Source organism: Scomber scombrus, chromosome 19, assembly GCF_963691925.1.
Source record: "Scomber scombrus chromosome 19, fScoSco1.1, whole genome shotgun sequence".
NCBI classification, from domain to species: domain Eukaryota; kingdom Metazoa; phylum Chordata; class Actinopteri; order Scombriformes; family Scombridae; genus Scomber; species Scomber scombrus.
The window spans coordinates 24686003-24707346 of record NC_084988.1 but is presented as its reverse complement, the minus strand read 5'-3'; the positions used below and the strand labels follow the sequence as shown (position 1 = coordinate 24707346).

The 21344-nt window shown below is 40.6% G+C and overlaps 29 non-coding genes across 29 annotated transcripts; all 29 read right to left on the bottom strand.

The window, feature by feature from the left end:
- Positions 1 to 1765: 1765 nt before the first annotated feature.
- On the bottom strand, positions 1766 to 1838 carry trnak-cuu (transfer RNA lysine (anticodon CUU)). Its single transcript has one exon. It is a non-coding gene; the product is annotated as a tRNA-Lys (tRNA).
- A 789-nt stretch (positions 1839 to 2627) lies between these two features.
- trnak-cuu (transfer RNA lysine (anticodon CUU)) lies at positions 2628 to 2700 on the bottom strand. The gene has a single exon. It is a non-coding gene; the product is annotated as a tRNA-Lys (tRNA).
- A 360-nt stretch (positions 2701 to 3060) lies between these two features.
- trnak-cuu (transfer RNA lysine (anticodon CUU)) lies at positions 3061 to 3133 on the bottom strand. The gene has a single exon. It is a non-coding gene; the product is annotated as a tRNA-Lys (tRNA).
- A 370-nt stretch (positions 3134 to 3503) lies between these two features.
- On the bottom strand, positions 3504 to 3576 carry trnak-cuu (transfer RNA lysine (anticodon CUU)). Its single transcript has one exon. It is a non-coding gene; the product is annotated as a tRNA-Lys (tRNA).
- A 370-nt stretch (positions 3577 to 3946) lies between these two features.
- On the bottom strand, positions 3947 to 4019 carry trnak-cuu (transfer RNA lysine (anticodon CUU)). The gene has a single exon. It is a non-coding gene; the product is annotated as a tRNA-Lys (tRNA).
- Positions 4020 to 4389: 370 nt separating this feature from the next.
- On the bottom strand, positions 4390 to 4462 carry trnak-cuu (transfer RNA lysine (anticodon CUU)). Its single transcript has one exon. It is a non-coding gene; the product is annotated as a tRNA-Lys (tRNA).
- Positions 4463 to 4832: 370 nt separating this feature from the next.
- On the bottom strand, positions 4833 to 4905 carry trnak-cuu (transfer RNA lysine (anticodon CUU)). The gene has a single exon. It is a non-coding gene; the product is annotated as a tRNA-Lys (tRNA).
- A 370-nt stretch (positions 4906 to 5275) lies between these two features.
- On the bottom strand, positions 5276 to 5348 carry trnak-cuu (transfer RNA lysine (anticodon CUU)). The gene has a single exon. It is a non-coding gene; the product is annotated as a tRNA-Lys (tRNA).
- Positions 5349 to 5718: 370 nt separating this feature from the next.
- Positions 5719 to 5791, bottom strand: trnak-cuu (transfer RNA lysine (anticodon CUU)). The gene has a single exon. It is a non-coding gene; the product is annotated as a tRNA-Lys (tRNA).
- An 802-nt stretch (positions 5792 to 6593) lies between these two features.
- On the bottom strand, positions 6594 to 6666 carry trnak-cuu (transfer RNA lysine (anticodon CUU)). Its single transcript has one exon. It is a non-coding gene; the product is annotated as a tRNA-Lys (tRNA).
- A 1222-nt stretch (positions 6667 to 7888) lies between these two features.
- On the bottom strand, positions 7889 to 7961 carry trnak-cuu (transfer RNA lysine (anticodon CUU)). Its single transcript has one exon. It is a non-coding gene; the product is annotated as a tRNA-Lys (tRNA).
- An 802-nt stretch (positions 7962 to 8763) lies between these two features.
- On the bottom strand, positions 8764 to 8836 carry trnak-cuu (transfer RNA lysine (anticodon CUU)). The gene has a single exon. It is a non-coding gene; the product is annotated as a tRNA-Lys (tRNA).
- Positions 8837 to 9625: 789 nt separating this feature from the next.
- On the bottom strand, positions 9626 to 9698 carry trnak-cuu (transfer RNA lysine (anticodon CUU)). Its single transcript has one exon. It is a non-coding gene; the product is annotated as a tRNA-Lys (tRNA).
- Positions 9699 to 10499: 801 nt separating this feature from the next.
- On the bottom strand, positions 10500 to 10572 carry trnak-cuu (transfer RNA lysine (anticodon CUU)). The gene has a single exon. It is a non-coding gene; the product is annotated as a tRNA-Lys (tRNA).
- An 802-nt stretch (positions 10573 to 11374) lies between these two features.
- trnak-cuu (transfer RNA lysine (anticodon CUU)) lies at positions 11375 to 11447 on the bottom strand. The gene has a single exon. It is a non-coding gene; the product is annotated as a tRNA-Lys (tRNA).
- A 1222-nt stretch (positions 11448 to 12669) lies between these two features.
- Positions 12670 to 12742, bottom strand: trnak-cuu (transfer RNA lysine (anticodon CUU)). Its single transcript has one exon. It is a non-coding gene; the product is annotated as a tRNA-Lys (tRNA).
- An 802-nt stretch (positions 12743 to 13544) lies between these two features.
- On the bottom strand, positions 13545 to 13617 carry trnak-cuu (transfer RNA lysine (anticodon CUU)). Its single transcript has one exon. It is a non-coding gene; the product is annotated as a tRNA-Lys (tRNA).
- Positions 13618 to 14406: 789 nt separating this feature from the next.
- Positions 14407 to 14479, bottom strand: trnak-cuu (transfer RNA lysine (anticodon CUU)). The gene has a single exon. It is a non-coding gene; the product is annotated as a tRNA-Lys (tRNA).
- Positions 14480 to 15280: 801 nt separating this feature from the next.
- trnak-cuu (transfer RNA lysine (anticodon CUU)) lies at positions 15281 to 15353 on the bottom strand. The gene has a single exon. It is a non-coding gene; the product is annotated as a tRNA-Lys (tRNA).
- Positions 15354 to 16154: 801 nt separating this feature from the next.
- Positions 16155 to 16227, bottom strand: trnak-cuu (transfer RNA lysine (anticodon CUU)). Its single transcript has one exon. It is a non-coding gene; the product is annotated as a tRNA-Lys (tRNA).
- Positions 16228 to 16587: 360 nt separating this feature from the next.
- On the bottom strand, positions 16588 to 16660 carry trnak-cuu (transfer RNA lysine (anticodon CUU)). The gene has a single exon. It is a non-coding gene; the product is annotated as a tRNA-Lys (tRNA).
- A 370-nt stretch (positions 16661 to 17030) lies between these two features.
- trnak-cuu (transfer RNA lysine (anticodon CUU)) lies at positions 17031 to 17103 on the bottom strand. Its single transcript has one exon. It is a non-coding gene; the product is annotated as a tRNA-Lys (tRNA).
- Positions 17104 to 17473: 370 nt separating this feature from the next.
- Positions 17474 to 17546, bottom strand: trnak-cuu (transfer RNA lysine (anticodon CUU)). The gene has a single exon. It is a non-coding gene; the product is annotated as a tRNA-Lys (tRNA).
- Positions 17547 to 17917: 371 nt separating this feature from the next.
- Positions 17918 to 17990, bottom strand: trnak-cuu (transfer RNA lysine (anticodon CUU)). Its single transcript has one exon. It is a non-coding gene; the product is annotated as a tRNA-Lys (tRNA).
- Positions 17991 to 18792: 802 nt separating this feature from the next.
- On the bottom strand, positions 18793 to 18865 carry trnak-cuu (transfer RNA lysine (anticodon CUU)). Its single transcript has one exon. It is a non-coding gene; the product is annotated as a tRNA-Lys (tRNA).
- A 789-nt stretch (positions 18866 to 19654) lies between these two features.
- On the bottom strand, positions 19655 to 19727 carry trnak-cuu (transfer RNA lysine (anticodon CUU)). The gene has a single exon. It is a non-coding gene; the product is annotated as a tRNA-Lys (tRNA).
- A 360-nt stretch (positions 19728 to 20087) lies between these two features.
- Positions 20088 to 20160, bottom strand: trnak-cuu (transfer RNA lysine (anticodon CUU)). The gene has a single exon. It is a non-coding gene; the product is annotated as a tRNA-Lys (tRNA).
- Positions 20161 to 20518: 358 nt separating this feature from the next.
- trnak-cuu (transfer RNA lysine (anticodon CUU)) lies at positions 20519 to 20591 on the bottom strand. The gene has a single exon. It is a non-coding gene; the product is annotated as a tRNA-Lys (tRNA).
- Positions 20592 to 20961: 370 nt separating this feature from the next.
- trnak-cuu (transfer RNA lysine (anticodon CUU)) lies at positions 20962 to 21034 on the bottom strand. The gene has a single exon. It is a non-coding gene; the product is annotated as a tRNA-Lys (tRNA).
- Positions 21035 to 21344: the final 310 nt, after the last annotated feature.

Below are 21344 nucleotides of genomic sequence, written 5' to 3'. Positions count from 1 at the left end.
TTTTCTGAAGCTATTCGACCATCCAACAAGCATGCCTGACACAGTGTATGCCAAGTCTATCTGCAGTTGGTTAGTAAAAGCAAAAATTTCAACTTGATGAGTTAATTGGCTTACTCTTGTTATTTCAAAGGTGCAGTTTTTTGAAGAAAGTACTGTTTTTTGGTGTATGTTACTATGGACCTTTTCTTAATGTATCTAACTTTATGTATTTGTAAATTTTAAATCCATAAAATGTATTATAGAAAAGCTTAAAGTTACATTTTATGAAAGCTAGATAAATGGGTTTCTTTTATCAGGTCAAAGCAGACATTCTTCGAGATAGAAGACTTGTTTTGTAGTACATTATCCTTGCACTTGTCTTAATGTATTTAATTTCACAAATGATTAAATTTAAGACAACATTATGTTGACAAGATCTTAGAATTTAAGATTTTTCATTTGTTTACAAGATGAGGTATTGGTCATTGGAATGTACAGCCTTTGTGCTGGACATTGCATGGCATATGTCAGAAAGGTATGAACACTTAAAAATGCAAATGTTGGGCTCAAACCCACAACCCTGAGATTAAGAGTCTCATGCCCTACTGACTGAGCTAACCAGGCTTCTCACAGTATGTGTTTTTCGATAAAGAACAATGTTGTATTGGAATACATTATCCTTGCCCCGGCAACTAAATTTGTGATTGATGAAATTTAAGAACCACAAAATGAGGTGGACGATGTGGTCACTGGAATACACAACCTTTGTGCTAGACATGGTGTGGCGATGTGAGACAATCTTGTACAAAGTATGAACATGCTCAAATGCACTTTCATAATCCCTTGGACTAGTTTGACAAGCTCTATTTAAAACTGTGCATACATTATGTATGAGTCTGAATATGCTGCATAGGAGGAGCCGTACGCCCAATGCAGGACTTGACCCCTCGACCCTGAGATTAAAAGTCTCATTCTCTACCGACTGAGCTAACCAAATTCTTTTTGTCTTTTCAGAACGGAGATTTTTTCGAGAAACAAGACTGTTGTTTTGGGGTACACTATCTTGCGCTAATTTCACAAAGCTTTCAATTGAAGTACAACTAAATGAGTTGGACAACATCTTTAAATGAAATTGTGTACTATAGGCAGAACAGGTCAATGGAATGTAGAACCTTTGTGTTTGACATCTCATGGCGTACCTGAGAATGTCTTGTAGGAAGTATGACCACATACAAATGCACCGTCATGATCCCGGTACTTGTTTGGCAAATTCATACAAATTGTATTTTAAATTGGGCATACAGTACCTTTGAATTGGAAGGACCGCCAAAGACAACTCTAAAGATTAAGCTTGCGCCCAATGTGGGGCTCGAACCCACGACCCTGAGATTAAGAGTCTCATGCTCTACCGACTGAGCTAACCAGGCTCTTTTTGTTCTTTCAGAGCAGAGATTTTTCGTGGAACAAGACTGTTGTTTTGGGGTACATTATCATTGCGCTAATTTCACAAATCTTTCAATTGAAAAACAACTAAATGAGTTGGACAACACCTTTAATTGAAATTGTGTACTATAGGCAGAACAGGTCAATGGAATGTAGAGCCTTTGTGTTTGACATGTCATGGCATATCTGAGAATGTCTTGTAGGGAGTATGACCATATACAAATGCACCGCCATGATCCCTCTGCCTTGTTTGGCAAAGTCATACAAATTGTATTTTAAACTGGGCATACAGTACCTTTGAATTGGAACCACCGCCAAAGACAGCTCTAAAACTTAAGATCTGCGCCCAATGTGGGGCTCGAACCCACGACCCTGAGATTAAGAGTCTCATGCTCTACCGACTGAGCTAACCGGGCTCTTTTTGTCTTTTCAGATCGTAGATTTTTTTCGAGAAACAAGACTGTTGTTTTGGGGTAATTATCTTGCGCTAATTTCACAAATCGTTCAATTGAAGAACAACTAAATGAGTTGGACAACATCTTTAAATGAAATTGTGTACTATAGGCAGAACAGGTCAATGGAATGTAGAACCTTTGTGTTTGACATCTCATGGCGTACCTGAGAATGTCTTGTAGGAAGTATGACCACATACAAATGCACCGCCATGATCCCTCTGCCTTGTTTGGAAATTTCATACGAATTCTATTTTAAACTGGGCATACAGTACCTTTGAATTGGAAGGATCGCCATAGACAACTCGAAAGATTAAGCTTGAGCCCAATGTGGGGCTCGAATCAACGACCCTGAGATTAAGAGTCTCATGCTCTACCGACTGAGCTAACTGGGCTCTTTTTGTCTTTTCAGATCGTAGATTTTTTCGATAAACAAGACTGTTTTTTTGGGGTACACTATCTTGCGCTAATTTCACAAAGCTTTCAATTGAAGTACAACCAAATGAGTTGGACAACATCTTTAAATGAAATTGTGTACAATCGGCAGAACAGGTCAATGGAATGTAGAACCTTTGTGTTTGACATCTCATGGCGTACCTGAGAATGTCTTGTAGGAAGTATGACCACATACAAATGCACCGTCATGATCCCGGTACTTGTTTGGCAAATTCATACAAATTGTATTTTAAACTGGGCATACAGTACCTTTGAATTGGAACCACCGCCAAAGACAGCTCTAAAACTTAAGATCTGCGCCCAATGTGGGGCTCGAACCCACGACCCTGAGATTAAGAGTCTCATGCTCTACCGACTGAGCTAACCGGGCTCTTTTTGTCTTTTCAGATCGTAGATTTTTTCTTGGAACAAGACTGTTGTTTTGGGGTACATTATCATTGCGCTAATTTCACAAATCTTTCAATTGAAGAACAACTAAATGAGTTGGACAACATCTTTAATTGAAATTGTGTACTATAGGCAGAACAGGTCAATGGAATGTAGAGCCTTTGTGTTTGACATGTCATGGCATATTTGAGAATGTCTTGTAGGGTGTATGACCATATACAAATGCACCGCCATGATCCCGCTGCCTTGTTTGGCAAAGTCATACAAATTGTATTTTAAACCGGGCATACAGTACCTTTGAATTGGAACCACCGCCAAAGACAGCTCTAAAACTTAAGCTCTGCGCCCAATGTGGGGCTCGAACCCACGACCCTGAGATTAAGAGTCTCATGCTCTACCGACTGAGCTAACCGGGCTCTTTTTGTTCTTTCAGAGCGGAGATTTCGAGAAAGAAGGCTGTTGTTTTGGGGTACATTATGCTTGCGCTAATTCCATGCATCCAATTTCACAAATTTCTCAATTGAAGAACAACTAAATGAGTTGGACAACATCTTTAAATGAAATTGTGTACTATAGGCAGAACAGGTCAATGGAATGTAGAACCTTTGTGTTTGACATCTCATGGCGTACCTGAGAATGTCTTGTAGGAAGTATGACCACATACAAATGCACCGTCATGATCCCGCTGCCTTGTTTGACAAATTCATACGAATTGTATTTTAAACTAGGCATACAATACCATTGAATTGGAACGATTGCCCAAGACAACTCGAAAGATTAAGCTTGCGCCCAATGTGGGGCTCGAACCCACGACCCTGAGATTAAGAGTCTCATGCTCTACCGACTGAGCTAACCGGGCTCTTTTTGTTCTTTCAGAGAGGAGATTTCGAGAAAGAAGGCTGTTGTTTTGGGGTACATTATGCTTGCGCTAATTTCATGCATCTAATTTCACAAATTTCTCAATTGAAGAACAACTAAATGAGTTGGACAACATCTTTAAATGAAATTGTGTACTATAGGTAGAACAGGTCAATGGAATGTAGAACCTTTGTGTTTGACATCTCATGGCGTACCTGAGAATGTCTTGTAGGAAGTATGACCACATACAAATGCACCGTCATGATCCCGCTGCCTTGTTTGGCAAATTCATATGAATTGTATTTTAAACTAGGCATACAATACCATTGAATTGGAACAATTGCCCAAGACAACTCGAAAGATTAAGTTTGCGCCCAATGTGGGGCTCGAACCCACGACCCTGAGATTAAGAGTCTCATGCTCTACCGACTGAGCTAACCGGGCTCTTTTTGTTCTTTCAGAGCGGAGATTTCGAGAAAGAAGGCTGTTGTTTTGGGGTACATTATGCTTGCGCTAATTTCATGCATCTAATTTCACAAATTTCTCAATTGAAGAACAACTAAATGAGTTGGACAACATCTTTAAATGAAATTGTGTACTATAGGCAGAACAGGTCAATGGAATGTAGAACCTTTGTGTTTGACATCTCATGGCGTACCTGAGAATGTCTTGTAGGAAGTATGACCACATACAAATGCACCGTCATGATCCCGCTGCCTTGTTTGGCAAATTCATACGAATTGTATTTTAAACTAGGCATACAATACCATTGAATTGGAACAATTGCCCAAGACAACTCGAAAGATTAAGTTTGCGCCCAATGTGGGGCTCGAACCCACGACCCTGAGATTAAGAGTCTCATGCTCTACCGACTGAGCTAACCGGGCTCTTTTTGTTCTTTCAGAGAGGAGATTTCGAGAAAGAAGGCTGTTGTTTTGGGGTACATTATGCTTGCGCTAATTTCATGCATCTAATTTCACAAATTTCTCAATTGAAGAACAACTAAATGAGTTGGACAACATCTTTAAATGAAATTGTGTACTATAGGCAGAACAGGTCAATGGAATGTAGAACCTTTGTGTTTGACATCTCATGGCGTACCTGAGAATGTCTTGTAGGAAGTATGACCACATACAAATGCACCGTCATGATCCCGCTGCCTTGTTTGGCAAATTCATACGAATTGTATTTTAAACTAGGCATACAATACCATTGAATTGGAACAATTGCCCAAGACAACTCGAAAGATTAAGTTTGCGCCCAATGTGGGGCTCGAACCCACGACCCTGAGATTAAGAGTCTCATGCTCTACCGACTGAGCTAACCGGGCTCTTTTTGTTCTTTCAGAGAGGAGATTTCGAGAAAGAAGGCTGTTGTTTTGGGGTACATTATGCTTGCGCTAATTTCATGCATCTAATTTCACAAATTTCTCAATTGAAGAACAACTAAATGAGTTGGACAACATCTTTAAATGAAATTGTGTACTATAGGCAGAACAGGTCAATGGAATGTAGAACCTTTGTGTTTGACATCTCATGGCGTACCTGAGAATGTCTTGTAGGAAGTATGACCACATACAAATGCACCGTCATGATCCCGCTGCCTTGTTTGGCAAATTCATACGAATTGTATTTTAAACTAGGCATACAATACCATTGAATTGGAACAATTGCCCAAGACAACTCGAAAGATTAAGTTTGCGCCCAATGTGGGGCTCGAACCCACGACCCTGAGATTAAGAGTCTCATGCTCTACCGACTGAGCTAACCGGGCTCTTTTTGTTCTTTCAGAGAGGAGATTTCGAGAAAGAAGGCTGTTGTTTTGGGGTACATTATGCTTGCGCTAATTTCATGCATCTAATTTCACAAATTTCTCAATTGAAGAACAACTAAATGAGTTGGACAACATCTTTAAATGAAATTGTGTACTATAGGTAGAACAGGTCAATGGAATGTAGAACCTTTGTGTTTGACATCTCATGGCGTACCTGAGAATGTCTTGTAGGAAGTATGACCACATACAAATGCACCGTCATGATCCCGCTGCCTTGTTTGGCAAATTCATATGAATTGTATTTTAAACTAGGCATACAATACCATTGAATTGGAACAATTGCCCAAGACAACTCGAAAGATTAAGTTTGCGCCCAATGTGGGGCTCGAACCCACGACCCTGAGATTAAGAGTCTCATGCTCTACCGACTGAGCTAACCGGGCTCTTTTTGTTCTTTCAGAGCGGAGATTTCGAGAAAGAAGGCTGTTGTTTTGGGGTACATTATGCTTGCGCTAATTTCATGCATCTAATTTCACAAATTTCTCAATTGAAGAACAACTAAATGAGTTGGACAACATCTTTAAATGAAATTGTGTACTATAGGCAGAACAGGTCAATGGAATGTAGAACCTTTGTGTTTGACATCTCATGGCGTACCTGAGAATGTCTTGTAGGAAGTATGACCACATACAAATGCACCGTCATGATCCCGCTGCCTTGTTTGGCAAATTCATACGAATTGTATTTTAAACTAGGCATACAATACCATTGAATTGGAACAATTGCCCAAGACAACTCGAAAGATTAAGTTTGCGCCCAATGTGGGGCTCGAACCCACGACCCTGAGATTAAGAGTCTCATGCTCTACCGACTGAGCTAACCAGGCTCTTTTTGTTCTTTCAGAGCAGAGATTTTTCGTGGAACAAGACTGTTGTTTTGGGGTACATTATCATTGCGCTAATTTCACAAATCTTTCAATTGAAAAACAACTAAATGAGTTGGACAACACCTTTAATTGAAATTGTGTACTATAGGCAGAACAGGTCAATGGAATGTAGAGCCTTTGTGTTTGACATGTCATGGCATATCTGAGAATGTCTTGTAGGGAGTATGACCATATACAAATGCACCGCCATGATCCCTCTGCCTTGTTTGGCAAAGTCATACAAATTGTATTTTAAACTGGGCATACAGTACCTTTGAATTGGAACCACCGCCAAAGACAGCTCTAAAACTTAAGATCTGCGCCCAATGTGGGGCTCGAACCCACGACCCTGAGATTAAGAGTCTCATGCTCTACCGACTGAGCTAACCGGGCTCTTTTTGTCTTTTCAGATCGTAGATTTTTTTCGAGAAACAAGACTGTTGTTTTGGGGTAATTATCTTGCGCTAATTTCACAAATCGTTCAATTGAAGAACAACTAAATGAGTTGGACAACATCTTTAAATGAAATTGTGTACTATAGGCAGAACAGGTCAATGGAATGTAGAACCTTTGTGTTTGACATCTCATGGCGTACCTGAGAATGTCTTGTAGGAAGTATGACCACATACAAATGCACCGCCATGATCCCTCTGCCTTGTTTGGAAAATTCATACGAATTCTATTTTAAACTGGGCATACAGTACCTTTGAATTGGAAGGATCGCCATAGACAACTCGAAAGATTAAGCTTGAGCCCAATGTGGGGCTCGAATCAACGACCCTGAGATTAAGAGTCTCATGCTCTACCGACTGAGCTAACTGGGCTCTTTTTGTCTTTTCAGATCGTAGATTTTTTCGAGAAACAAGACTGTTTTTTTGGGGTACACTATCTTGCGCTAATTTCACAAAGCTTTCAATTGAAGTACAACCAAATGAGTTGGACAACATCTTTAAATGAAATTGTGTACAATCGGCAGAACAGGTCAATGGAATGTAGAACCTTTGTGTTTGACATCTCATGGCGTACCTGAGAATGTCTTGTAGGAAGTATGACCACATACAAATGCACCGTCATGATCCCGGTACTTGTTTGGCAAATTCATACAAATTGTATTTTAAACTGGGCATACAGTACCTTTGAATTGGAACCACCGCCAAAGACAGCTCTAAATCTTAAGATCTGCGCCCAATGTGGGGCTCGAACCCACGACCCTGAGATTAAGAGTCTCATGCTCTACCGACTGAGCTAACCAGGCTCTTTTTGTCTTTTCAGATCGTAGATTTTTTCTTGGAACAAGACTGTTGTTTTGGGGTACATTATCATTGCGCTAATTTCACAAATCTTTCAATTGAAGAACAACTAAATGAGTTGGACAACATCTTTAATTGAAATTGTGTACTATAGGCAGAACAGGTCAATGGAATGTAGAGCCTTTGTGTTTGACATGTCATGGCATATTTGAGAATGTCTTGTAGGGTGTATGACCATATACAAATGCACCGCCATGATCCCGCTGCCTTGTTTGGCAAAGTCATACAAATTGTATTTTAAACCGGGCATACAGTACCTTTGAATTGGAACCACCGCCAAAGACAGCTCTAAAACTTAAGCTCTGCGCCCAATGTGGGGCTCGAACCCACGACCCTGAGATTAAGAGTCTCATGCTCTACCGACTGAGCTAACCGGGCTCTTTTTGTTCTTTCAGAGCGGAGATTTCGAGAAAGAAGGCTGTTGTTTTGGGGTACATTATGCTTGCGCTAATTCCATGCATCCAATTTCACAAATTTCTCAATTGAAGAACAACTAAATGAGTTGGACAACATCTTTAAATGAAATTGTGTACTATAGGCAGAACAGGTCAATGGAATGTAGAACCTTTGTGTTTGACATCTCATGGCGTACCTGAGAATGTCTTGTAGGAAGTATGACCACATACAAATGCACCGTCATGATCCCGCTGCCTTGTTTGGCAAATTCATACGAATTGTATTTTAAACTAGGCATACAATACCATTGAATTGGAACAATTGCCCAAGACAACTCGAAAGATTAAGTTTGCGCCCAATGTGGGGCTCGAACCCACGACCCTGAGATTAAGAGTCTCATGCTCTACCGACTGAGCTAACCAGGCTCTTTTTGTTCTTTCAGAGCAGAGATTTTTCGTGGAACAAGACTGTTGTTTTGGGGTACATTATCATTGCGCTAATTTCACAAATCTTTCAATTGAAAAACAACTAAATGAGTTGGACAACACCTTTAATTGAAATTGTGTACTATAGGCAGAACAGGTCAATGGAATGTAGAGCCTTTGTGTTTGACATGTCATGGCATATCTGAGAATGTCTTGTAGGGAGTATGACCATATACAAATGCACCGCCATGATCCCTCTGCCTTGTTTGGCAAAGTCATACAAATTGTATTTTAAACTGGGCATACAGTACCTTTGAATTGGAACCACCGCCAAAGACAGCTCTAAAACTTAAGATCTGTGCCCAATGTGGGGCTCGAACCCACGACCCTGAGATTAAGAGTCTCATGCTCTACCGACTGAGCTAACCGGGCTCTTTTTGTCTTTTCAGATCGTAGATTTTTTTCGAGAAACAAGACTGTTGTTTTGGGGTAATTATCTTGCGCTAATTTCACAAATCGTTCAATTGAAGAACAACTAAATGAGTTGGACAACATCTTTAAATGAAATTGTGTACTATAGGCAGAACAGGTCAATGGAATGTAGAACCTTTGTGTTTGACATCTCATGGCGTACCTGAGAATGTCTTGTAGGAAGTATGACCACATACAAATGCACCGCCATGATCCCTCTGCCTTGTTTGGAAAATTCATACGAATTCTATTTTAAACTGGGCATACAGTACCTTTGAATTGGAAGGATCGCCATAGACAACTCGAAAGATTAAGCTTGAGCCCAATGTGGGGCTCGAATCAACGACCCTGAGATTAAGAGTCTCATGCTCTACCGACTGAGCTAACTGGGCTCTTTTTGTCTTTTCAGATCGTAGATTTTTTCGAGAAACAAGACTGTTTTTTTGGGGTACACTATCTTGCGCTAATTTCACAAAGCTTTCAATTGAAGTACAACCAAATGAGTTGGACAACATCTTTAAATGAAATTGTGTACAATCGGCAGAACAGGTCAATGGAATGTAGAACCTTTGTGTTTGACATCTCATGGCGTACCTGAGAATGTCTTGTAGGAAGTATGACCACATACAAATGCACCGTCATGATCCCGGTACTTGTTTGGCAAATTCATACAAATTGTATTTTAAACTGGGCATACAGTACCTTTGAATTGGAACCACCGCCAAAGACAGCTCTAAAACTTAAGCTCTGCGCCCAATGTGGGGCTCGAACCCACGACCCTGAGATTAAGAGTCTCATGCTCTACCGACTGAGCTAACCGGGCTCTTTTTGTTCTTTCAGAGCGGAGATTTCGAGAAAGAAGGCTGTTGTTTTGGGGTACATTATGCTTGCGCTAATTCCATGCATCCAATTTCACAAATTTCTCAATTGAAGAACAACTAAATGAGTTGGACAACATCTTTAAATGAAATTGTGTACTATAGGCAGAACAGGTCAATGGAATGTAGAACCTTTGTGTTTGACATCTCATGGCGTACCTGAGAATGTCTTGTAGGAAGTATGACCACATACAAATGCACCGCCATGATCCCTCTGCCTTGTTTGGAAAATTCATACGAATTCTATTTTAAACTGGGCATACAGTACCTTTGAATTGGAAGGATCGCCATAGACAACTCGAAAGATTAAGCTTGAGCCCAATGTGGGGCTCGAATCAACGACCCTGAGATTAAGAGTCTCATGCTCTACCGACTGAGCTAACTGGGCTCTTTTTGTCTTTTCAGATCGTAGATTTTTTCGAGAAACAAGACTGTTTTTTTGGGGTACACTATCTTGCGCTAATTTCACAAAGCTTTCAATTGAAGTACAACCAAATGAGTTGGACAACATCTTTAAATGAAATTGTGTACAATCGGCAGAACAGGTCAATGGAATGTAGAACCTTTGTGTTTGACATCTCATGGCGTACCTGAGAATGTCTTGTAGGAAGTATGACCACATACAAATGCACCGTCATGATCCCGGTACTTGTTTGGCAAATTCATACAAATTGTATTTTAAACTGGGCATATAGTACCTTTGAATTGGAACCACCGCCAAAGACAGCTCTAAAACTTAAGCTCTGCGCCCAATGTGGGGCTCGAACCCACGACCCTGAGATTAAGAGTCTCATGCTCTACCGACTGAGCTAACCGGGCTCTTTTTGTTCTTTCAGAGCGGAGATTTCGAGAAAGAAGGCTGTTGTTTTGGGGTACATTATGCTTGCGCTAATTCCATGCATCCAATTTCACAAATTTCTCAATTGAAGAACAACTAAATGAGTTGGACAACATCTTTAAATGAAATTGTGTACTATAGGCAGAACAGGTCAATGGAATGTAGAACCTTTGTGTTTGACATCTCATGGCGTACCTGAGAATGTCTTGTAGGAAGTATGACCACATACAAATGCACCGTCATGATCCCGCTGCCTTGTTTGGCAAATTCATACGAATTGTATTTTAAACTAGGCATACAATACCATTGAATTGGAACAATTGCCCAAGACAACTCGAAAGATTAAGTTTGCGCCCAATGTGGGGCTCGAACCCACGACCCTGAGATTAAGAGTCTCATGCTCTACCGACTGAGCTAACCAGGCTCTTTTTGTTCTTTCAGAGCAGAGATTTTTCGTGGAACAAGACTGTTGTTTTGGGGTACATTATCATTGCGCTAATTTCACAAATCTTTCAATTGAAAAACAACTAAATGAGTTGGACAACACCTTTAATTGAAATTGTGTACTATAGGCAGAACAGGTCAATGGAATGTAGAGCCTTTGTGTTTGACATGTCATGGCATATCTGAGAATGTCTTGTAGGGAGTATGACCATATACAAATGCACCGCCATGATCCCTCTGCCTTGTTTGGCAAAGTCATACAAATTGTATTTTAAACTGGGCATACAGTACCTTTGAATTGGAACCACCGCCAAAGACAGCTCTAAAACTTAAGATCTGTGCCCAATGTGGGGCTCGAACCCACGACCCTGAGATTAAGAGTCTCATGCTCTACCGACTGAGCTAACCGGGCTCTTTTTGTCTTTTCAGATCGTAGATTTTTTTCGAGAAACAAGACTGTTGTTTTGGGGTAATTATCTTGCGCTAATTTCACAAATCGTTCAATTGAAGAACAACTAAATGAGTTGGACAACATCTTTAAATGAAATTGTGTACTATAGGCAGAACAGGTCAATGGAATGTAGAACCTTTGTGTTTGACATCTCATGGCGTACCTGAGAATGTCTTGTAGGAAGTATGACCACATACAAATGCACCGCCATGATCCCTCTGCCTTGTTTGGAAAATTCATACGAATTCTATTTTAAACTGGGCATACAGTACCTTTGAATTGGAAGGATCGCCATAGACAACTCGAAAGATTAAGCTTGAGCCCAATGTGGGGCTCGAATCAACGACCCTGAGATTAAGAGTCTCATGCTCTACCGACTGAGCTAACTGGGCTCTTTTTGTCTTTTCAGATCGTAGATTTTTTCGAGAAACAAGACTGTTTTTTTGGGGTACACTATCTTGCGCTAATTTCACAAAGCTTTCAATTGAAGTACAACCAAATGAGTTGGACAACATCTTTAAATGAAATTGTGTACAATCGGCAGAACAGGTCAATGGAATGTAGAACCTTTGTGTTTGACATCTCATGGCGTACCTGAGAATGTCTTGTAGGAAGTATGACCACATACAAATGCACCGTCATGATCCCGGTACTTGTTTGGCAAATTCATACAAATTGTATTTTAAACTGGGCATACAGTACCTTTGAATTGGAACCACCGCCAAAGACAGCTCTAAAACTTAAGATCTGCGCCCAATGTGGGGCTCGAACCCACGACCCTGAGATTAAGAGTCTCATGCTCTACCGACTGAGCTAACCAGGCTCTTTTTGTCTTTTCAGATCGTAGATTTTTTCTTGGAACAAGACTGTTGTTTTGGGGTACATTATCATTGCGCTAATTTCACAAATCTTTCAATTGAAGAACAACTAAATGAGTTGGACAACATCTTTAATTGAAATTGTGTACTATAGGCAGAACAGGTCAATGGAATGTAGAGCCTTTGTGTTTGACATGTCATGGCATATTTGAGAATGTCTTGTAGGGTGTATGACCATATACAAATGCACCGCCATGATCCCGCTGCCTTGTTTGGCAAAGTCATACAAATTGTATTTTAAACCGGGCATACAGTACCTTTGAATTGGAACCACCGCCAAAGACAGCTCTAAAACTTAAGCTCTGCGCCCAATGTGGGGCTCGAACCCACGACCCTGAGATTAAGAGTCTCATGCTCTACCGACTGAGCTAACCGGGCTCTTTTTGTTCTTTCAGAGCGGAGATTTCGAGAAAGAAGGCTGTTGTTTTGGGGTACATTATGCTTGCGCTAATTCCATGCATCCAATTTCACAAATTTCTCAATTGAAGAACAACTAAATGAGTTGGACAACATCTTTAAATGAAATTGTGTACTATAGGCAGAACAGGTCAATGGAATGTAGAACCTTTGTGTTTGACATCTCATGGCGTACCTGAGAATGTCTTGTAGGAAGTATGACCACATACAAATGCACCGTCATGATCCCGCTGCCTTGTTTGGCAAATTCATACGAATTGTATTTTAAACTAGGCATACAATACCATTGAATTGGAACAATTGCCCAAGACAACTCGAAAGATTAAGTTTGCGCCCAATGTGGGGCTCGAACCCACGACCCTGAGATTAAGAGTCTCATGCTCTACCGACTGAGCTAACCAGGCTCTTTTTGTTCTTTCAGAGCAGAGATTTTTCGTGGAACAAGACTGTTGTTTTGGGGTACATTATCATTGCGCTAATTTCACAAATCTTTCAATTGAAAAACAACTAAATGAGTTGGACAACACCTTTAATTGAAATTGTGTACTATAGGCAGAACAGGTCAATGGAATGTAGAGCCTTTGTGTTTGACATGTCATGGCATATCTGAGAATGTCTTGTAGGGAGTATGACCATATACAAATGCACCGCCATGATCCCTCTGCCTTGTTTGGCAAAGTCATACAAATTGTATTTTAAACTGGGCATACAGTACCTTTGAATTGGAACCACCGCCAAAGACAGCTCTAAAACTTAAGATCTGTGCCCAATGTGGGGCTCGAACCCACGACCCTGAGATTAAGAGTCTCATGCTCTACCGACTGAGCTAACCGGGCTCTTTTTGTCTTTTCAGATCGTAGATTTTTTTCGAGAAACAAGACTGTTGTTTTGGGGTAATTATCTTGCGCTAATTTCACAAATCGTTCAATTGAAGAACAACTAAATGAGTTGGACAACATCTTTAAATGAAATTGTGTACTATAGGCAGAACAGGTCAATGGAATGTAGAACCTTTGTGTTTGACATCTCATGGCGTACCTGAGAATGTCTTGTAGGAAGTATGACCACATACAAATGCACCGCCATGATCCCTCTGCCTTGTTTGGAAAATTCATACGAATTCTATTTTAAACTGGGCATACAGTACCTTTGAATTGGAAGGATCGCCATAGACAACTCGAAAGATTAAGCTTGAGCCCAATGTGGGGCTCGAATCAACGACCCTGAGATTAAGAGTCTCATGCTCTACCGACTGAGCTAACTGGGCTCTTTTTGTCTTTTCAGATCGTAGATTTTTTCGAGAAACAAGACTGTTTTTTTGGGGTACACTATCTTGCGCTAATTTCACAAAGCTTTCAATTGAAGTACAACCAAATGAGTTGGACAACATCTTTAAATGAAATTGTGTACAATCGGCAGAACAGGTCAATGGAATGTAGAACCTTTGTGTTTGACATCTCATGGCGTACCTGAGAATGTCTTGTAGGAAGTATGACCACATACAAATGCACCGTCATGATCCCGGTACTTGTTTGGCAAATTCATACAAATTGTATTTTAAACTGGGCATACAGTACCTTTGAATTGGAACCACCGCCAAAGACAGCTCTAAAACTTAAGCTCTGCGCCCAATGTGGGGCTCGAACCCACGACCCTGAGATTAAGAGTCTCATGCTCTACCGACTGAGCTAACCGGGCTCTTTTTGTTCTTTCAGAGCGGAGATTTCGAGAAAGAAGGCTGTTGTTTTGGGGTACATTATGCTTGCGCTAATTCCATGCATCCAATTTCACAAATTTCTCAATTGAAGAACAACTAAATGAGTTGGACAACATCTTTAAATGAAATTGTGTACTATAGGCAGAACAGGTCAATGGAATGTAGAACCTTTGTGTTTGACATCTCATGGCGTACCTGAGAATGTCTTGTAGGAAGTATGACCACATACAAATGCACCGCCATGATCCCTCTGCCTTGTTTGGAAAATTCATACGAATTCTATTTTAAACTGGGCATACAGTACCTTTGAATTGGAAGGATCGCCATAGACAACTCGAAAGATTAAGCTTGAGCCCAATGTGGGGCTCGAATCAACGACCCTGAGATTAAGAGTCTCATGCTCTACCGACTGAGCTAACTGGGCTCTTTTTGTCTTTTCAGATCGTAGATTTTTTCGAGAAACAAGACTGTTTTTTTGGGGTACACTATCTTGCGCTAATTTCACAAAGCTTTCAATTGAAGTACAACCAAATGAGTTGGACAACATCTTTAAATGAAATTGTGTACAATCGGCAGAACAGGTCAATGGAATGTAGAACCTTTGTGTTTGACATCTCATGGCGTACCTGAGAATGTCTTGTAGGAAGTATGACCACATACAAATGCACCGTCATGATCCCGGTACTTGTTTGGCAAATTCATACAAATTGTATTTTAAACTGGGCATACAGTACCTTTGAATTGGAACCACCGCCAAAGACAGCTCTAAAACTTAAGCTCTGCGCCCAATGTGGGGCTCGAACCCACGACCCTGAGATTAAGAGTCTCATGCTCTACCGACTGAGCTAACCGGGCTCTTTTTGTTCTTTCAGAGCGGAGATTTCGAGAAAGAAGGCTGTTGTTTTGGGGTACATTATGCTTGCGCTAATTCCATGCATCCAATTTCACAAATTTCTCAATTGAAGAACAACTAAATGAGTTGGACAACATCTTTAAATGAAATTGTGTACTATAGGCAGAACAGGTCAATGGAATGTAGAACCTTTGTGTTTGACATCTCATGGCGTACCTGAGAATGTCTTGTAGGAAGTATGACCACATACAAATGCACCGCCATGATCCCTCTGCCTTGTTTGGAAAATTCATACGAATTCTATTTTAAACTGGGCATACAGTACCTTTGAATTGGAAGGATCGCCATAGACAACTCGAAAGATTAAGCTTGAGCCCAATGTGGGGCTCGAATCAACGACCCTGAGATTAAGAGTCTCATGCTCTACCGACTGAGCTAACTGGGCTCTTTTTGTCTTTTCAGATCGTAGATTTTTTCGAGAAACAAGACTGTTTTTTTGGGGTACACTATCTTGCGCTAATTTCACAAAGCTTTCAATTGAAGTACAACCAAATGAGTTGGACAACATCTTTAAATGAAATTGTGTACAATCGGCAGAACAGGTCAATGGAATGTAGAACCTTTGTGTTTGACATCTCATGGCGTACCTGAGAATGTCTTGTAGGAAGTATGACCACATACAAATGCACCGTCATGATCCCGGTACTTGTTTGGCAAATTCATACAAATTGTATTTTAAACTGGGCATACAGTACCTTTGAATTGGAACCACCGCCAAAGACAGCTCTAAAACTTAAGCTCTGCGCCCAATGTGGGGCTCGAACCCACGACCCTGAGATTAAGAGTCTCATGCTCTACCGACTGAGCTAACCGGGCTCTTTTTGTCTTTTCAGATCGTAGATTTTTTCTTGGAACAAGACTGTTGTTTTGGGGTACATTATCATTGCGCTAATTTCACAAATCTTTCAATTGAAGAACAACTAAATGAGTTGGACAACATCTTTAATTGAAATTGTGTACTATAGGCAGAACAGGTCAATGGAATGTAGAGCCTTTGTGTTTGACATGTCATGGCATATTTGAGAATGTCTTGTAGGGTGTATGACCATATACAAATGCACCGCCATGATCCCGCTGCCTTGTTTGGCAAAGTCATACAAATTGTATTTTAAACCGGGCATACAGTACCTTTGAATTGGAACCACCGCCAAAGACAGCTCTAAAACTTAAGCTCTGCGCCCAATGTGGGGCTCGAACCCACGACCCTGAGATTAAGAGTCTCATGCTCTACCGACTGAGCTAACCGGGCTCTTTTTGTTCTTTCAGAGCGGAGATTTCGAGAAAGAAGGCTGTTGTTTTGGGGTACATTATGCTTGCGCTAATTCCATGCATCCAATTTCACAAATTTCTCAATTGAAGAACAACTAAATGAGTTGGACAACATCTTTAAATGAAATTGTGTACTATAGGCAGAACAGGTCAATGGAATGTAGAACCTTTGTGTTTGACATCTCATGGCGTACCTGAGAATGTCTTGTAGGAAGTATGACCACATACAAATGCACCGTCATGATCCCGCTGCCTTGTTTGACAAATTCATACGAATTGTATTTTAAACTAGGCATACAATACCATTGAATTGGAACGATTGCCCAAGACAACTTGAGAGATTAAGCTTGCGCCCAATGTGGGGCTCGAACCCACGACCCTGAGATTAAGAGTCTCATGCTCTACCGACTGAGCTAACCGGGCTCTTTTTGTTCTTTCAGAGAGGAGATTTCGAGAAAGAAGGCTGTTGTTTTGGGGTACATTATGCTTGCGCTAATTTCATGCATCTAATTTCACAAATTTCTCAATTGAAGAACAACTAAATGAGTTGGACAACATCTTTAAATGAAATTGTGTACTATAGGTAGAACAGGTCAATGGAATGTAGAACCTTTGTGTTTGACATCTCATGGCGTACCTGAGAATGTCTTGTAGGAAGTATGACCACATACAAATGCACCGTCATGATCCCGCTGCCTTGTTTGGCAAATTCATACGAATTGTATTTTAAACTAGGCATACAATACCATTGAATTGGAACAATTGCCCAAGACAACTCGAAAGATTAAGTTTGCGCCCAATGTGGGGCTCGAACCCACGACCCTGAGATTAAGAGTCTCATGCTCTACCGACTGAGCTAACCGGGCTCTTTTTGTTCTTTCAGAGCGGAGATTTCGAGAAAGAAGGCTGTTGTTTTGGGGTACATTATGCTTGCGCTAATTCCATGCATCCAATTTCACAAATTTCTCAATTGAAGAACAACTAAATGAGTTGGACAACATCTTTAAATGAAATTGTGTACTATAGGCAGAACAGGTCAATGGAATGTAGAACCTTTGTGTTTGACATCTCATGGCGTACCTGAGAATGTCTTGTAGGAAGTATGACCACATACAAATGCACCGTCATGATCCCGCTGCCTTGTTTGACAAATTCATACGAATTGTATTTTAAACTAGGCATACAATACCATTGAATTGGAACCACTGCCAAAGACAGCTCTAAAACTTAAGCTCTGCGCCCAATGTGGGGCTCGAACCCACGACCCTGAGATTAAGAGTCTCATGCTCTACCGACTGAGCTAACCGGGCTCTTTTTGTTCTTTCAGAGCGGAGATTTCGAGAAAGAAGGCTGTTGTTTTGGGGTACATTATGCTTGCGCTAATTTCATGCATCTAATTTCACAAATTTCTCAATTGAAGAACAACTAAATGAGTTGGACAACATCTTTAAATGAAATTGTGTACTATAGGCAGAACAGGTCAATGGAATGTAGAACCTTTGTGTTTGACATCTCATGGCGTACCTGAGAATGTCTTGTAGGAAGTATGACCACATACAAATGCACCGTCATGATCCCGCTGCCTTGTTTGGCAAATTCATACGAATTGTATTTTAAACTAGGCATACAATACCATTGAATTGGAACAATTGCCCAAGACAACTCGAAAGATTAAGTTTGCGCCCAATGTGGGGCTCGAACCCACGACCCTGAGATTAAGAGTCTCATGCTCTACCGACTGAGCTAACCAGGCTCTTTTTGTTCTTTCAGAGCAGAGATTTTTCGTGGAACAAGACTGTTGTTTTGGGGTACATTATCATTGCGCTAATTTCACAAATCTTTCAATTGAAAAACAACTAAATGAGTTGGACAACACCTTTAATTGAAATTGTGTACTATAGGCAGAACAGGTCAATGGAATGTAGAGCCTTTGTGTTTGACATGTCATGGCATATCTGAGAATGTCTTGTAGGGAGTATGACCATATACAAATGCACCGCCATGATCCCTCTGCCTTGTTTGGCAAAGTCATACAAATTGTATTTTAAACTGGGCATACAGTACCTTTGAATTGGAACCACCGCCAAAGACAGCTCTAAAACTTAAGATCTGTGCCCAATGTGGGGCTCGAACCCACGACCCTGAGATTAAGAGTCTCATGCTCTACCGACTGAGCTAACCGGGCTCTTTTTGTCTTTTCAGATCGTAGATTTTTTTCGAGAAACAAGACTGTTGTTTTGGGGTAATTATCTTGCGCTAATTTCACAAATCGTTCAATTGAAGAACAACTAAATGAGTTGGACAACATCTTTAAATGAAATTGTGTACTATAGGCAGAACAGGTCAATGGAATGTAGAACCTTTGTGTTTGACATCTCATGGCGTACCTGAGAATGTCTTGTAGGAAGTATGACCACATACAAATGCACCGCCATGATCCCTCTGCCTTGTTTGGAAAATTCATACGAATTCTATTTTAAACTGGGCATACAGTACCTTTGAATTGGAAGGATCGCCATAGACAACTCGAAAGATTAAGCTTGAGCCCAATGTGGGGCTCGAATCAACGACCCTGAGATTAAGAGTCTCATGCTCTACCGACTGAGCTTACTGGGCTCTTTTTGTCTTTTCAGATCGTAGATTTTTTCGAGAAACAAGACTGTTTTTTTGGGGTACACTATCTTGCGCTAATTTCACAAAGCTTTCAATTGAAGTACAACCAAATGAGTTGGACAACATCTTTAAATGAAATTGTGTACAATCGGCAGAACAGGTCAATGGAATGTAGAACCTTTGTGTTTGACATCTCATGGCGTACCTGAGAATGTCTTGTAGGAAGTATGACCACATACAAATGCACCGTCATGATCCCGGTACTTGTTTGGCAAATTCATACAAATTGTATTTTAAACTGGGCATACAGTACCTTTGAATTGGAACCACCGCCAAAGACAGCTCTAAAACTTAAGATCTGCGCCCAATGTGGGGCTCGAACCCACGACCCTGAGATTAAGAGTCTCATGCTCTACCGACTGAGCTAACCGGGCTCTTTTTGTCTTTTCAGATCGTAGATTTTTTCTTGGAACAAGACTGTTGTTTTGGGGTACATTATCATTGCGCTAATTTCACAAATCTTTCAATTGAAGAACAACTAAATGAGTTGGACAACATCTTTAATTGAAATTGTGTACTATAGGCAGAACAGGTCAATGGAATGTAGAGCCTTTGTGTTTGACATGTCATGGCATATCTGAGAATGTCTTGTAGGGAGTATGACCATATACAAATGCACCGCCATGATCCCTCTGCCTTGTTTGGCAAAGTCATACAAATTGTATTTTAAACTGGGCATACAGTACCTTTGAATTGGAACCACCGCCAAAGACAGCTCTAAAACTTAAGATCTGCGCCCAATGTGGGGCTCGAACCCACGACCCTGAGATTAAGAGTCTCATGCTCTACCGACTGAGCTAACCGGGCTCTTTTTGTCTTTTCAGATCGTAGATTTTTTTCGAGAAACAAGACTGTTGTTTTGGGGTAATTATCTTGCGCTAATTTCACAAATCGTTCAATTGAAGAACAACTAAATGAGTTGGACAACATCTTTAAATGAAATTGTGTACTATAGGCAGAACAGGTCAATGGAATGTAGAACCTTTGTGTTCGACATCTCATGGCGTACCTGAGAATGTCTTGTAGGAAGTATGACCACATACAAATGCACCGTCATGATCCCGCTGCCTTGTTTGACAAATTCATACGAATTGTATTTTAAACTAGGCATACAATACCATTGAATTGGAACGATTGCCCAAGACAACTCGAAAGATTAAGCTTGCGCCCAATGTGGGGCTCGAACCCACGACCCTGAGATTAAGAGTCTCATGCTCTACCGACTGAGCTAACCGGGCTCTTTTTGTTCTTTCAGAGAGGAGATTTCGAGAAAGAAGGCTGTTGTTTTGGGGTACATTATGCTTGCGCTAATTTCATGCATCTAATTTCACAAATTTCTCAATTGAAGAACAACTAAATGAGTTGGACAACATCTTTAAATGAAATTGTGTACTATAGGTAGAACAGGTCAATGGAATGTAGAACCTTTGTGTTTGACATCTCATGGCGTACCTGAGAATGTCTTGTAGGAAGTATGACCACATACAAATGCACCGTCATGATCCCGCTGCCTTGTTTGGCAAATTCATACGAATTGTATTTTAAACTAGGCATACAATACCATTGAATTGGAACAATTGCCCAAGACAACTCGAAAGATTAAGTTTGCGCCCAATGTGGGGCTCGAACCCACGACCCTGAGATTAAGAGTCTCATGCTCTACCGACTGAGCTAACCGGGCTCTTTTTGTTCTTTCAGAGCGGAGATTTCGAGAAAGAAGGCTGTTGTTTTGGGGTACATTATGCTTGCGCTAATTCCATGCATCCAATTTCACAAATTTCTCAATTGAAGAACAACTAAATGAGTTGGACAACATCTTTAAATGAAATTGTGTACTATAGGCAGAACAGGTCAATGGAATGTAGAACCTTTGTGTTTGACATCTCATGACGTACCTGAGAATGTCTTGTAGGAAGTATGACCACATACAAATGCACCGTCATGATCCCGCTGCCTTGTTTGACAAATTCATACGAATTGTATTTTAAACT